The following is a 14,288-nucleotide window of genomic DNA, read 5'->3' as shown; positions in this document are numbered from 1 at the left end:
TGTTCTTTGATGTCAGAAAAGAAGATGCATTGTTCCTTCTTTCTATTTTTTAAAGATTTTCCAAATACTAAAATGCTATTGCTGTTAGAATAAATGTTGAGTATATACAATATATTGCTACAAATAAATGAATGTGAAGGAATGTAATTTGTTGTCCTTGGCTAGATAACCTGACTTTGAATGGTTGCTCTCAAGTGGACATTTGTAAAAATGAAGTAGAAGAGGGAGAAAAATGTTGTTTTCAACGTGTTTAACATCAGTATGTGATAAAGAATTCAGGAGATGGCACTGAAATATATTGCTCAAAAAATAAAGGGAACACTTAAACAACACAATGTACTGTATTTAATAGTAGGATGTCTTATCTTGTGTTCCCTTTATTTTTTTTTGAGCAGTATATATTGGAAATATGGCAGCCCAGGTTCAAGACCCAAGCATCATGCGATGGGGTGAGCTCCCGTCCTTGTCCCAGCTCCTGCCAACCTAGCAGTTCGACAGCTTGCAAATACGAGGAGATAAATAGGTACCACTATCCATTCTCCAGGTAGGAAGTTAATGCAAGGACATGATCACTACAATCATGTTTGGGGCAAAATTCAGCTTGTTCTATTTTTGATTACAGATGCTACTGCTAGGGCTATTCTGTTTAATACAAGTCTTTCTAGAGATTCTAGACACTATAGGTGACAAAGAGAAAAGCAATTGGCCTGTAACTTTGGGGAAGGTTTGGAGCTTTCCCTGGTTTCAAAATTGCAATAAATTTGGTCTTCTTGAACATAGGAGGTGGCCATCCTAAATATAGTATGGAACTAAAAAGAAGGTAAGCCAATGTTTAGATACTGGTCAACAGTTCTTTAGTAATTCTTGGTACATGCCATCAAATCCTGCAACTTTACCATTTTGTAAAGAATCCAGTTCCCTCTACACTTCTTCTGGTGTAGATGGGCATGAGTATAAAGCATGTGGTGGAAAATCATGCTTCATACTCTAAATTCAGATATAATTTGTCTGGAAAATTTCTTATATCTTGTTGTTGTTGAAGCAGAGATGAGATAGTTAGCTATGGATTCCAAGCAGATGGTCGAATGTTTTCTCGATGGATGTTGAGTCTAATTTTTTGATAAGGGACTGGGCTTTCTTGCTAGAATGGGTAAAGTTTTGGTTTTCTACAGTCCTGGACCATTTCTCTTTTCTGTCTCTGTCCAAAAACTTCAGTAATTCAGTTGCTTTCTTTGGATTCCCATCCTGTTCAAATTTGGTGCACAAGTGACTTGACTCCTCACTCCATCCAGGGATATAATCTTTACAATAGCCTTTGGGGATATTCCTTTTAGCTGCAGATTTAATTAAGCCAACAAACCTGTTATAGTTCTTAGGGACTGCTTTGATTCATCTGATATTAGCAGTAGTGTGTTTGGCATAAATATTCCAATTTGCTTTCTAGAAGTTCCAATGAGGTTTAGGAGTGGACCTAATTATTCGGATCTGGAGTCCTATTCTGTAGATTATAGGCCTATGCTGACTGTGCAGGAAATTGTTCAAAACCTGTCTCTGGATTTGAGATGAAGATTTTACTATTCCAGAGGAAATAAAACAAATGCCTGATGAATAATCATTTTATAAATTATAATAAATAATTCTTTAATAAACTATACATGTTGAGGAGTAGACATAAAGGTCAGTACAGAATACAGCTACAGTGTTTAAAGTGTCTCAGAACCTTTGGCAGTAGGAAAATTCAGTCAGTGTAAATCGCAATTGTCTATCAGAGCATTTTGGGGAATAAATTGGCTCCAAGTTAAAAACTGGATGAGGAGAATCTATTTTGATGATGAAGCTAATATCTTGTGGTATCTGGGAGGCTTTTGATCCTAAAGATCCCAAAGAAGGTGAGAGAATCCTCTAATATCTTAGCTCTGCCATTGTGGACTGGACCCTGCCCCATATGTCTAATTAAATCAGTTGGTTTCAGGTGGATAGATAGAGGGATTGATAGATAAACTTTTATGTATTCATCATTTTTTTTTAAAAAAAATAGTACATAAAACGATACCAAGGATTATCAATCAAAGCAATATATTATAATAAAGCACAGGATATTTTCACCTGCTTTGGGAAAAAAAATCAGAAAATCTCTAGGCTCAATGAAGGCCTCAAGCTTCCCAGAGAGAATTTCAGGAAATGTCAGACATGCCCCCCCCATAGGTCCCTTAGGAAAGAAAGACACTCGGCTCCATTTGTTTGAGATGATAGGTTCTTTTACTAGAGGATACTGGCTGTAGCAAAGTCAGGCTAGAACTAAATTTCCTGTGTAAAAAAGATACAAAATGTTTCCCCTCATTCCAGCTGTTATTCCATGACTATTTATATGGAAGGGATTTCATGGTATACACTGACCACAAACCTCTGTTAGGACTTTTCACAACAGACAAACAAACCCCCCACATACTATCTCCAAGAATGCTGAGGTGGTCTATTTTCCTATCTGCATACAATTTTAAATTAATTCACAAACCGGGCGAAGAAATGGGCCATGCTGATGGCCTCAGCAGAGTACCACTGCCACTAATGGATCCAGAACTGGGTCCAGCTACTAGAATATTGTCCATACAGGACATACCTGAATTTCCCCTCCATGCAGGGGACATTGCTGCTGAAACTGCCACAGATAAAATACTTAGTAGAGTGTTGCCATGGGTATACACGGGCTGGTTGGATAAAAGTCCAGGCTCAGAATTTCAGAGCTATTTTGTCAGGAGGCATGAGTTATCTGCCCATAAATGGTGCATTTTATGGAGAAACAGAGTCATAATTCCCACTTCCCTAAGAGACAGGGTCTTACAATCATTACATGAAGGCCATCCAGGCATTGTCAGAATGAAAGCTTTAGCTAGAAGCTACCTCTGGTGGCCTGGCCTTGATAAGACCATTGAGGGTCAAGTCCATGGTTGTTATACATGCCAGCAATCTAGGCCTGAAATGCCACAGGCTCCAGTTCACAGGTGGGAGGAAACGCACACTCCCTGGTCTAGGGTTCACATAGACTACGCTGGGCCCTTTCAGGGACAGCTCTTCCATATAGTAGTGGATAGCCACTCCAAATGGCTGGAAGTAATTCCAGTTCCTAACATGACTACTGCTAGGACCATCCAGGTGCTGAGAAAACTCTTGCCACGTATGGGTTGCCAGATGTTTTAGTTTCAGACAATGGGGCCCAATTCACTGCTGCTGAATTTCAGCCCTTCCTTAGATCAAATCTCATCAGACATGCAACGTCTGTGCCTTTTCATCCATCTTCTAATGGTCATGGTGAGGACAATGAAGGAAGCACTCAAGCGCATTGTCACAGGTGACTGGTATCACAGATTGGCAGATTTTTTACTCTGCCAGCATTCTACGCCCTGCACTGCTACAGGCAAAAGTCCTGCAGAACTACGTTGGGGGAGGCATTTGATTACTAAACTGGACAGGTTGCATCCAGATAGAGTGGCAGCAGAAGCCTCTCGACCAAAACCCCCAAGGGGGCTGCACATGGGAAATTGGGTTTGGGCCAGGAACTATGGTCATGGGAACCTGTGGGTTCTTGGTCAAATTACCAAGGCATCTGGACACCTATCTTATGAAGTGGCGTTAGAGGGAGGGCGAGTTGTCAGACGACACATTGATCAGCTCAGGAAATGGTTTCCAGAATGGCCACTAAGTGAGGACTGCATCATAGGTCCCTCCCAAGGTCCTCAAACTTGCAGCCAAGCCAGGCCTCACATGGACTATCAGGACTTTTCCTTCTTAAGTGAGGCAGAATCGGAGGGAGAACTGGGGAGCCCTGGAGTGCAACATGGGTCCCCTGAAGGAGCAAGCCAACCGAACTTCAGCAACCGCTGTCCCTATTCTGCTGAATAGTCTGACTCTGGGGTGGGCCAACCTGTAGAGGCCAGCCAGAGTGCATTGAATCCCCTTGACTCAGAAGCACAAAGGGACGCAAGTCTACCCAGCCCACTGGGTAAGCTGGTAGACCACAAAGTGATGGGAATTCCAAGACGTTCCTCTAGGGCACACAAGCCTCCTTCATATCTTGCAGATTACGTTGTAAAATAAAGAGCTATATATTGTTGTAATTCCTGTTGCCACTACACTACAGAAACTAGTGCTATGATGTAACTGTCTAATAGTGCCATTTTTGAAGCCTATTCATTGAGACATTGTTTTTTTTACTTTTATTATTATTATCATTTTTATTTTAGTGTGTTTGGATAATGAGTCTTGACAATTGTTGAGACTAATTGGTGTTATTATGGTCTGGTCTAAGAGCGGAGGGGTGTTATGTACTGGGCTCTTAAAGAATACCACGTGGGTTGCTGGAGCAGCTAATGGCTCTCCAGCAACCCAGACTACAAGTCTCCTGTGCTGCAATTGGCTATCTCCAGGCAACAATGGTCGACTCAAACCTATTGGCTGCTGCCTAGGGGCTAGACTATACTGTATATTGCAGCTAGTTGCAGCCTTTTCCCCAGTACAGTTTCTGTACAAAATGAACTATGAGTTTCCTTGTACTCAGCTTCACGTCTTCATTCCTGCACCAAAGAATCCACTATTTAATACCAGCCCTTCCCCCATGACCAGTTCATCTTCAGCCAATGAAGATTTGCCTACGTGTTTTGAGAAAGCTAAGATGTTTGGGGTAATCCACATTCTTTCTCAGGATACATGGCCTTGAGTGCTGACACAAACTGGTATTGAGCTTCTCTGTTCTTCCTATTTCCCATCACATACTCACACTGGTTTATTGTCCACTTGTTTCCCCATGGCCACCTTCCCCCCTAGCCACCCCTCCCCCTAGTATGCCAGAGAGGCACCAGGTTGAAGATGGCAGACCTCATAGGAATTTAGATTTTAAAATGAAGTTTAAAGATGAATAAATACACAGCAACTGCATCAAACCATGCTAAAAGCAACCACCAACAATAGTATGGCATAGAGTTTAAAGCCCACCAAAATGTTCTCTACTTCAAAAGGAAGGGGAAAATTAAAAAAGGTCACCACCCTTGAAAAATGCTATTTGTATTAGCCATCTACTATGTCTCATTAAAAAAAGTGATTTTAAATAGCCTATAGCATTTCTGAAGAATAAACCTAATCAGATAAATTGTGTCAATAGGGTCAATGTTTTCAAACAGCTGAGATACAAGAAATAAATGTCCAAATCCCTCTCTATGGTTAAAATTAATGGTGTGGATCTTAACGTCCGTAAGTTCATTTAGAAAGTTAATAGAAAGAACATTTCCTGTCTTCCATCTGTGGTTATCTGAGACCCCCTTGAATAATACATTCTCTCCAATATGTAAGAGAGAGATTTCTGAGGAAAGCAGATGGATGTAAGAGATAGAATATGGGAACCACAGACCTAGAGCCTATGGTGGGATTCAGCCAGTTCACACCAGTTCAGCAGAACCGGTAGCTATTTTTTTGTTGCCCAGGCCCAGAATGGACATCTGGAAGTGGCATCCACACAGAGAACCAGTTGTTCACATATTTGAATCCCACCACTTTCTAGAGCCAACAGCAATGCAGTGTTTTCTTTTTTTAGTCAATTCCTGAATTCAGAAACTGATCAGTTCATATGGTATTTCAATTTCCAGTCAAGAATGGAGTGCCTTCTCACATCCATGCTTCAATATCTATAATTTTTCCTTTTTTTTTTTTTTTACAAAAAAATGATATTTATATCAATATTTGCTTCTACTCCTTGGCTATGTTTTAACAAATGCCATGCACAGTTCCACTGGCAGTATCTTACTGTATCCAAATGTAGGCACAACTGCATTCTATTATCAGAGTCTTTTGATTAGAGCACTAAAAGTGTCAAATAAAATAAAATAAATGTAAGTTACATAAATAGTCCTGTTTTCCAAATGCAGCCAAAAAGAATTTACCTATAGATGCCAGACAGAGGCCATATTAAAGTCCAGTAAATATGATTATCTGGATGATATTATTTTTTTTGCATCATGCATCTTAACTAAACATGATGCAGCATCTTTCTGCTTTTTCCCTTTCAAACAGAGTAGGCCCCAAGTGCATTGCCACTGATTTTATTTGGTACAAGTAGTCAGATTTCTCTGCCATTAGAAGTCAGTTCTAAATAAGCAATGCCATTCTATGCAGATTTCTGCATTTAAATTTGACTGAGGACCCACTGAATTATTTATGATGCTTTGGTGTCCATATGATTCCAGGATAATGGCTGATGAGTCATTCTGCTGGTCTTTTCTGGTATGCTTTTTACCATGAGAAGAAGTTGGCAAATTTTTAGAATTTGCCATAAATCTTGATAAATCTGGAGCATGAAATAATTAATAACACTCATCCTAACACATTTGAGTCAAGTGTCTTGTGATGGATTTACAGCTTGAAAGTGGCAAGGAATAGGAAAGATTGAATAAGAATAAATCTGCAAGGTCTCATGTTTATGCATTTTTTTCCACAACATAAGAAAGTTTTTTGCATGTAGAACATTGTTCTCAGATGCTAATGTATCTGTACAAGAATAAATTGTAAAATAGCACTTCTGTTAAGGACAAAGCTGGATTGCTGGCATACATCTTTAAGAGAAAGAAATTGTGATGATGTACGGCTTGGTGAAAAACACTCAGGGTCAAATAATTCTCAGAATTTTTATTGAGAATATAAGAGAAACCTTTTCAATTAGCCAAGTGGGGGGGTTGTTGATATTAACGCCTTACGCAGAGATAAGTGTCCAATTTATTAGTGCTAGATTCACAAAATAACATAGCTCCACTGACCTTACAAAATAAAAGATTTCAAATGGAAGTATCAGTAAAAAGTCTTCTGACTTGGAAATAATAAAATTAGTGCCATGAACTGGCCATTTTAATTTCTCTACTTACACTTACACCATTATTTCTATTTAGATTATTTTTCTTTTCATAGCAGTTGAGTATTTCAAAAATTGTTATTTTGACACTCTATAGATTGCTCCCCCCCAATCCCCCTTCCTCAATATCTCTTTTAAATCTTCTAGGAATCTTCTCTAACAGTTGAGTTACTAAACAAATATATTATTGGGACATTAGGGCAATAATGTTTCAACTCATGTTTTCCAGCATTTGGAATTAGGAAGCTCAACTAATTCATTATCTATTGATTTCATCTTCAGTGAATTGGTTGATTATTCTTTTAAAGCTATCCTTGGCTTGTAGAAGTGAATTATGCAGTTTAACTGTGCACTGTGTGATGAAGCAATTCCTTTTACAGATAGTCCTTGACTTATGACCATAACTGAGCCCCAAATTTATTTTGCTGAGTGAGACATTTGTTAAGTGAGTTTTGCCCCATTTTACAACCTTCCTTGCCACAGTTGTTAAGTGAATAACTGCAGTTGTTACATTAGTCACAGGGTTATTAAGTGAATCTGGCTTCCCCATTGAGTTTGCTTGTCATAAAGTTGCAAAAGATGATCACATGAGTCTGGGACACTGCAAATGTCATAAATATGAGGATCTGAATTTTGATCGCATGACCATGGGGATGGTCGTAAGTGTGAAAAACAGTCATAAGTCACTTTTTTCGGTGCTATTGTAACTTTGAACCATCACTAAATGAACTGTTGTAAGTCGAGGGTTATATGAATTTGTTATGAATCTTCCTCCATGAAGCTTTATTGGATGAGCCACTTGACAGCATTAAGAGATAGGGAGAAAAATGTCTTCCTTTTCACAATTCCCAGGCATGAGATTCTGAATTATGCCTCTTCCTTTACCTCTTCTTCTTAACTGAAACTAACCAAAGCACTGTAATCTTAACTGTTATGTATTTTGCTTGCATTTATTTATTTATTTATTTATTTATTTATTTATTTATTTATTTATTTATTTATTTATTTATTTATTTATTTATTTATTTATTTATTTCATTCCCATTTATATCCTGCTCTTCTCCGAAGACTCAGGGTGGCTTACAATCTAAAGCACAAATCATTGTGCTTAGCAATAGCCTTCATTCTATGTATATGCCTGCTTATTAGGGCTTTCGCCCCCCCCCCCAAAAGCGGCATTTTTACAAAGTCAGCTTATTGCCCCCAACAATCTGGGTCCTCATTTTACCTACCTCGGAAGGATGGAAGGCTGAGTCAACCTTGAGCCTGGTGGGACTCGAACCTGCACTAATTGCAGGCAGCTGGTGTTACTTAAAGAGGCATTAGCCCACTGCTCCACCAAGGCTCTTTTTAAACACTTACTCCAGCCCTATAATGTGTATTGGAAACTATCTTTTGCTTCTGCTTCTTAGCTTTCATGCATAAGCATTCTCATGATGACATCCACAAACTAGCACCAAAACAATGGCAATTTCAAAGATCTCCAACTCCTGAAATCTAGAAAAACTCTGCACATTTTCTCTTCTTTGCTTCAGCGATATAAAATGTTGATTTTCAGCTTCAACTAGCATTTCATTCAGCTCAGCTAAGCCCTCAGATGTAAGTTTGCAGATACAATGCTCTTGTAGGATTCGCTTCCATGAGGCATTCATGATTTTCTGGGATAATATACTTCATACAGCTTGCTAGATTGGTGATTTGGTGCCATAGCGAACAGAAGGCTTTTGAGGTTTCTCAATGCATCTGTTAGGTTCAAAAGTCAATGTTCTCTTACAACTGTTTCCAGTACAAACCTACCAAGGGATCTGTTATGCAATTAGATGAATGTGTAAAAATCCATGTGGACAAATGCATTGGCTCTGTATTGTTTATCTGTTAGGAATTCATTTTCTGTGTTTGTGTGAGAGGAAAAGTAGAAAGCACTTTCTTAATTCATGGAACATTGAAAGCTCTGGAGGCAATATGTTCCATACAAAAATATTTCTTCATGTCACTTGTCCTAAAACAAAATGTGGATATATTTTGTGCTTGTTCTTGACTAGCTCACATTACAGGTGAAACTTGAAAAATTAGAATATTGTGCAAAAGTTCACTTATTTCAGTAATGCAACTTAAAAGGGGAAACTAATATATGAGATAGACTCATTACATGCAAAGCAAGATAGTTCAAGCCGTGATTTGTCATAATTGTGATGATTATGGCTTACAGCTCATAAGAACCCCAAATCCACAATCTCAGAAAATTAGAATATTGTGAAAAGGTGCAATATTCTAGGCTCAAAGTGTCCCACTCTAATCAGCTAATTAAGCCATAACACCTGCAAAGGGTTCCTGAGCCTTTAAATGGTCTCTCAGTCTGGTTCAGTAGGAATCACAATCATGGGGAAGACTGCTGACCTGACAGTTGTGCAGAAAACCATCATTGACACCCTCCACAAGGAGGGAAAGCCTCAAAAGGTAATTGCAAAAGAAGTTGGATGTTTCCCAAGTGCTGTATCAAAGCACATTAATAGAAAGTTATGTGGAAGGGAAAAGTGTGGAAGAAAAAGGTGCACAAGCAGCAGGGATGATCGCAGCCTGGAGAGGATTGTCAGGAAAAGGCCATTCAAAAGTGTTGAGGACTTTCACAAGGAGTGGACTGAGGCTGGAGTCAGTGCATCAAGAGCCACCACACACAGACGGATCCTGGACATGGGCTTCAAATGTCGCATTCCTCTTGTCAAGCCGCTCCTGAACAACAAACAACAGCAGAAGTGTCTTACCTGGGCTAAGAAAAACAGACCTGGTCTGTTGCTCAGTGGTCCAAAGTCCTCTTTTCTGATGAGAGCAACTGTTGCATCTCATTTGCAAACCAAGGACTGAGAGTCTGGAGGAAGAATGGAGAGGCACACACTGCAAGATGCTTGAAGTCCAGTGTGAAGTTTCCACAGTCTGTGTTGATTCTGTGGCTACATGACCACAGAAATTGTCTTCAGACAACTCTGGCTCCTCAGCCAGGAAACAGAGATAATCATCCTAGAGTTGCATGTGACTGACAGGGAAACCATTACTTTACCTTAGCTTTACAATAAATTGGAATTAACTCATCCGGTTTTATGTCCTGTCTGGTCTACTTGGGAAGGATGACATCCAGACATCATGCTGAAAACATTTGGAATTGTGATGATCAAAACTAGCCCGTTGGTTTCAACTGTGTACAGCTACTAAGTAGCTAAGTTTGTTGGACGAGCAGGCATAAAAACAGCCAGGGAAGTGATTGAAGCCTGGGAAACAGGCCCTTCATCAGTCATCAGGAGTGCTGATTTACCACCAGCCTGTCAAGTACTTAGAAGGCAAGTGCTGGGAAGCACAAATAAAGGCCAGCTAAAGACTTAAAAGCCAGCCATCAACACACTCCAATCAACATCTAAAAGTCACTTACAACAGACACTATAAATCCAGACACAGAATAGCACACACTCTGCTAGAGAGAAGTTCCCAGAAGATGGGCTCCAGCATGAGTCCAAAAGCTCAGAACACAAAATCTCTGGTCCCGGTGATAGACTCAGATTGGATCCTGCAACATTATCCTGGGACACATATATTTGCCTTCATTTGTGTACAGTCTTTATAGATTAGTAAAAAGTCATTATAAAATTGACCATTTATTTTCAAAACTATAACATTCCAAATTCTCTCTTTCTTTCTTCTCTCTCTCTCTTTCTCTCTGTTCCAACATGCATATTTTTACATTTGTTCATACTGAACTGTATTTTATTCAGCAATGCACTTTATTTAAGTGATGCTGTTTTTAAAAAAATCTCAGAAAAAAGATTAATAATAGAATCACAGTTGTTAAAAAAAGACTTACTGTGAGTTTTTGTAGTGACTTAATATAAATCAGAAAGGATGCAAGCCTAACTTGCCTGGGAATAAATCCCACTGATTTCTGTTTGATGATTTCTAAGTAAATACTTGTCAATCTCTCTGTATTTTAAATTAAAACACATTTGAATGTTACATTCCTATTATTGCCATTGAGGGATGAATAAAATATTTACTACATTTGGCACATATGAATAAACTGGAAATAAAACTAAGATAAATTTAAGTTCTACAAAGTTGCATTTCAATGGAATACATGTTAGTAACGATCCATTTTCCTGATTGTTCAAAATATGTAACATTGTTAATTATTCAGAGAAAGTGTAATGCAAGTATAAATCAGATCAGTTCCAAGTGCTAATGAAATGCAGAGAGAAGTAGCTGACTTAACAAGCTTCGCCTGGTTTGGATACAAAGTGAAGAATAATGTGAACAATTTATTAGAAAATATTTTAAAAATCTGAAATAAATTATATTTGGGCTATTTTTTTTCATTTTGAATTCCAGCACTGAAATAAGACCAACACAATCTGACTGAAAAAATGACTATCTTAATTAAAACATTTTTTATTCAAGTGCTACTGTAAGTTTTTCTTTGCTAGGGGAAAGAACAAGTCAGGATAGTCCAACAAGAACAACAGAAGATATAATTTATTATTCAAGCTGATAGGAAGATTTCCATGGGATTTAGCCTATTATACATAAATAAAACTGCAAAGAGGTATGGAGGGAGTAAACGTTCAGAAAACGAAAGAAATGACAGTAATGATAATGTAATAATTTATTTGCTAGTTGAACTATGAAATTCATCAGGATGGAATATTTAAACACAACATTTTATTTGCTGTGGTGGTGGCCACAGATATAAAAATAAAGAAAAAACTGTCAAATTAAAAACACAAAATCATAATATAAACAATATCAGTCCACTGAGCAGCAAACCTAAATAAAAAAAATGTTTGCTTGATTGGAGAAATATAGTATGCTCTCTATTGGCAGAAAGGTCTGGAACGTGGAAGCAATCTACAAGGTCTTCTCATAATTTTACCAAGTGTGCTTCCTATAGTAGTAGAACAAAGACCAGGATTTTGGCTGGAAATCTTCCACCCAGCCAATCTCTTGTGGAGAATACAGCCTTTGACAGGGCTTGATTGATGAGATTTGTGTACAACCTTTGCTCTGGAAACAGAAAATTGTGCAGATGGTATTCCCTATTTCCATTTTTCCCATTAAGAAAATGCTTAAGAATGGTTGCACCAAGAAAGAAACCCAGATTATTTTTTTGAGCAAATGGTCTTAAACTTGGATCTCTTCAGTCCAAACTAGCATGTTAATATACAGTATCATTCTAACTGGTTTCTAGTCTATAATCCTTTATACCAATTATTTGTATTGTGTCCAGGAACAAACCAATTAATAATAAAGCTACTTAAAAAGTGAGTTCTATACTTATCTACTTACTTATAAACATCTCTATTAAATAGTTTGATTGCAGCATTATGATAATTTGATGTACCTGACTATTTTTCAAAACCAAACTCTTGGTGGAACAGTCCTTCAGTCATTATCAGTCATCATCTAAAATATTGTTATTAGAGACACAGTTTGTGGTAGTTGTTAAGCCATAGGCTAGGAACCAGGAGACTCTGGGTTCTAGTCCCACTTTAGGCAACTGAGTAACCATGGGTCAGTTACTCTCCCTATACTCTAGGAATCAGGCAATGGCAAATGACTTCTGTAATCTTGCCTAGAAAGCTGCAGGGACTTGCCTAGGCAGTCACAAGGGCACAAAAACAAAACAGAAGAACTGTTTTTATTATATCCAGATAAAAGACTAGCTTTTTAGAATTCTAAATCTAATTAAAAGATGTTTGATGGATGTGGTTTCTTACCTGGCTGTGACCTGGCAGGGAGAGAACAAGATTGCCATTAATGGTCTCTAAAGCTCTGAACATAGTATATGATACATAGTATATGATACATAGAAAGGATGGGGCCAGAAACAATAGCCTCACCTCTCATGTGTACCCACCTCTCCAATCACACTTGCTTGAAAGTAAGTAGTTCTCTCCCCTCAACCTGAGACTTTTCTGTACCAGGCAGAATCAATCCTCAAACAGGACTTTATATGGAAGAAACATGTGGCATGAAGAATGCACTTGAACTTGATCTCTCTCTCTCTCTCTCTCTCTCTCTCTCTCTCTCTCTCTCTCTCTCTCTCTCTCTCTCTCTCTCTCTCTCTCTCTCTCTCTCTCTCTATATATATATATATATATATATATATATATATATATATATATATATATATATATATATATATATATATATATATATATATATATATATGGAACACTTAAACAACACAATGTACTGTATTTAATAGTAGGATGTCTTATCTTGTGTTCCCTTTATTTTTTTTTTGAGCAGTATATATATTCAACAAAAGTGAAATAACCTGGTTAACTTAATATGAGTTCAGAAACTAAGTTAATATTTGAATAAAATACATTGTGCAATACTTGACCTAGATGGAAATGTTGAAACACATTTCTGAACAACGAGGTGAAAAACTGCATCTATGTGGCTGAAACAAAACTTCATGGGCACATCCATGAAATCACCACAAAACAAGAAAGACTTTACTAGAAACAGTTTCCTCCCCCCCCCCAAGTTTAAATAATCTGCTATAAATATTAGCCTTTATAAAGTGGTTTGGTTTCACCTTGATCAGGTGTTTCGCACTTTGTAGGCAATGTATTTCTCCTAAAAAGGTGATCTACATGTCCTTGAACAGCAATTCAAGGAGCTGGTAACAGCACTCTTGAAACTACTGGAAGAGGTTTCAGAGATGAAGGAAAAGGAAGCAAGGCATTTGCTTTGCCTTTATGTTGGTGGTGGGGCTGGATTGGTTTGTGAAGTAGTTTCAGAGGAATACTTTGTTTACAGCATCATGAAAGAAAGCCCCCTTCGGAGCTTTGCACAGCTCTAATAAATATACATAAATGGTAAAATAATCAGAAAATAATTTACAGTAACTATGTTAATATACAATCAATTATCTGAAAACAAATATATTCATGACGGTTTAAGTCTCAGTATATCTTCATGCAATGCATAAATAATTGATGGTGTTTATTGCCACAAGATGTGTCAAAGACCAGTAGTTTGTTGCATTACGAACACAATTAGCCAAACCTATTGAGAATAAATCTATTGTCAGTTCTTAGTTATTAATTCAAAACAGACTGTTCATTTTTAAAAATATATTTATTAAGAATTTTTTTCATAGAATAAAAGGCAAATCAAAAGAAAAAAAGGAAAGAAAGAAAAAAATAAAGAAAGAAAAAAATAAAGAAAGAAAAGAAAATAAGAGAAATAAACCCTAAGGTTAATATACAAATGATTTCCAACTTTGTTTTTAACAGATAATGACAATCTTATTATCTCTCCTCCCCCTATGCAAGCCCCTCCAGCTCTTCATTTGATCCATATCTTTCTTAATCTTCAAATGGATAAATCATAATTTCATTCT

The sequence above is a fragment of the Vipera berus genome, assembly GCF_964194415.1.
Source record: "Vipera berus genome assembly, chromosome: 2".
In the NCBI taxonomy this organism is placed as follows: domain Eukaryota; kingdom Metazoa; phylum Chordata; class Lepidosauria; order Squamata; family Viperidae; genus Vipera; species Vipera berus.
The sequence above is the reverse complement of the archived record's forward strand: the minus strand, read 5'-3'. Positions refer to the sequence as shown.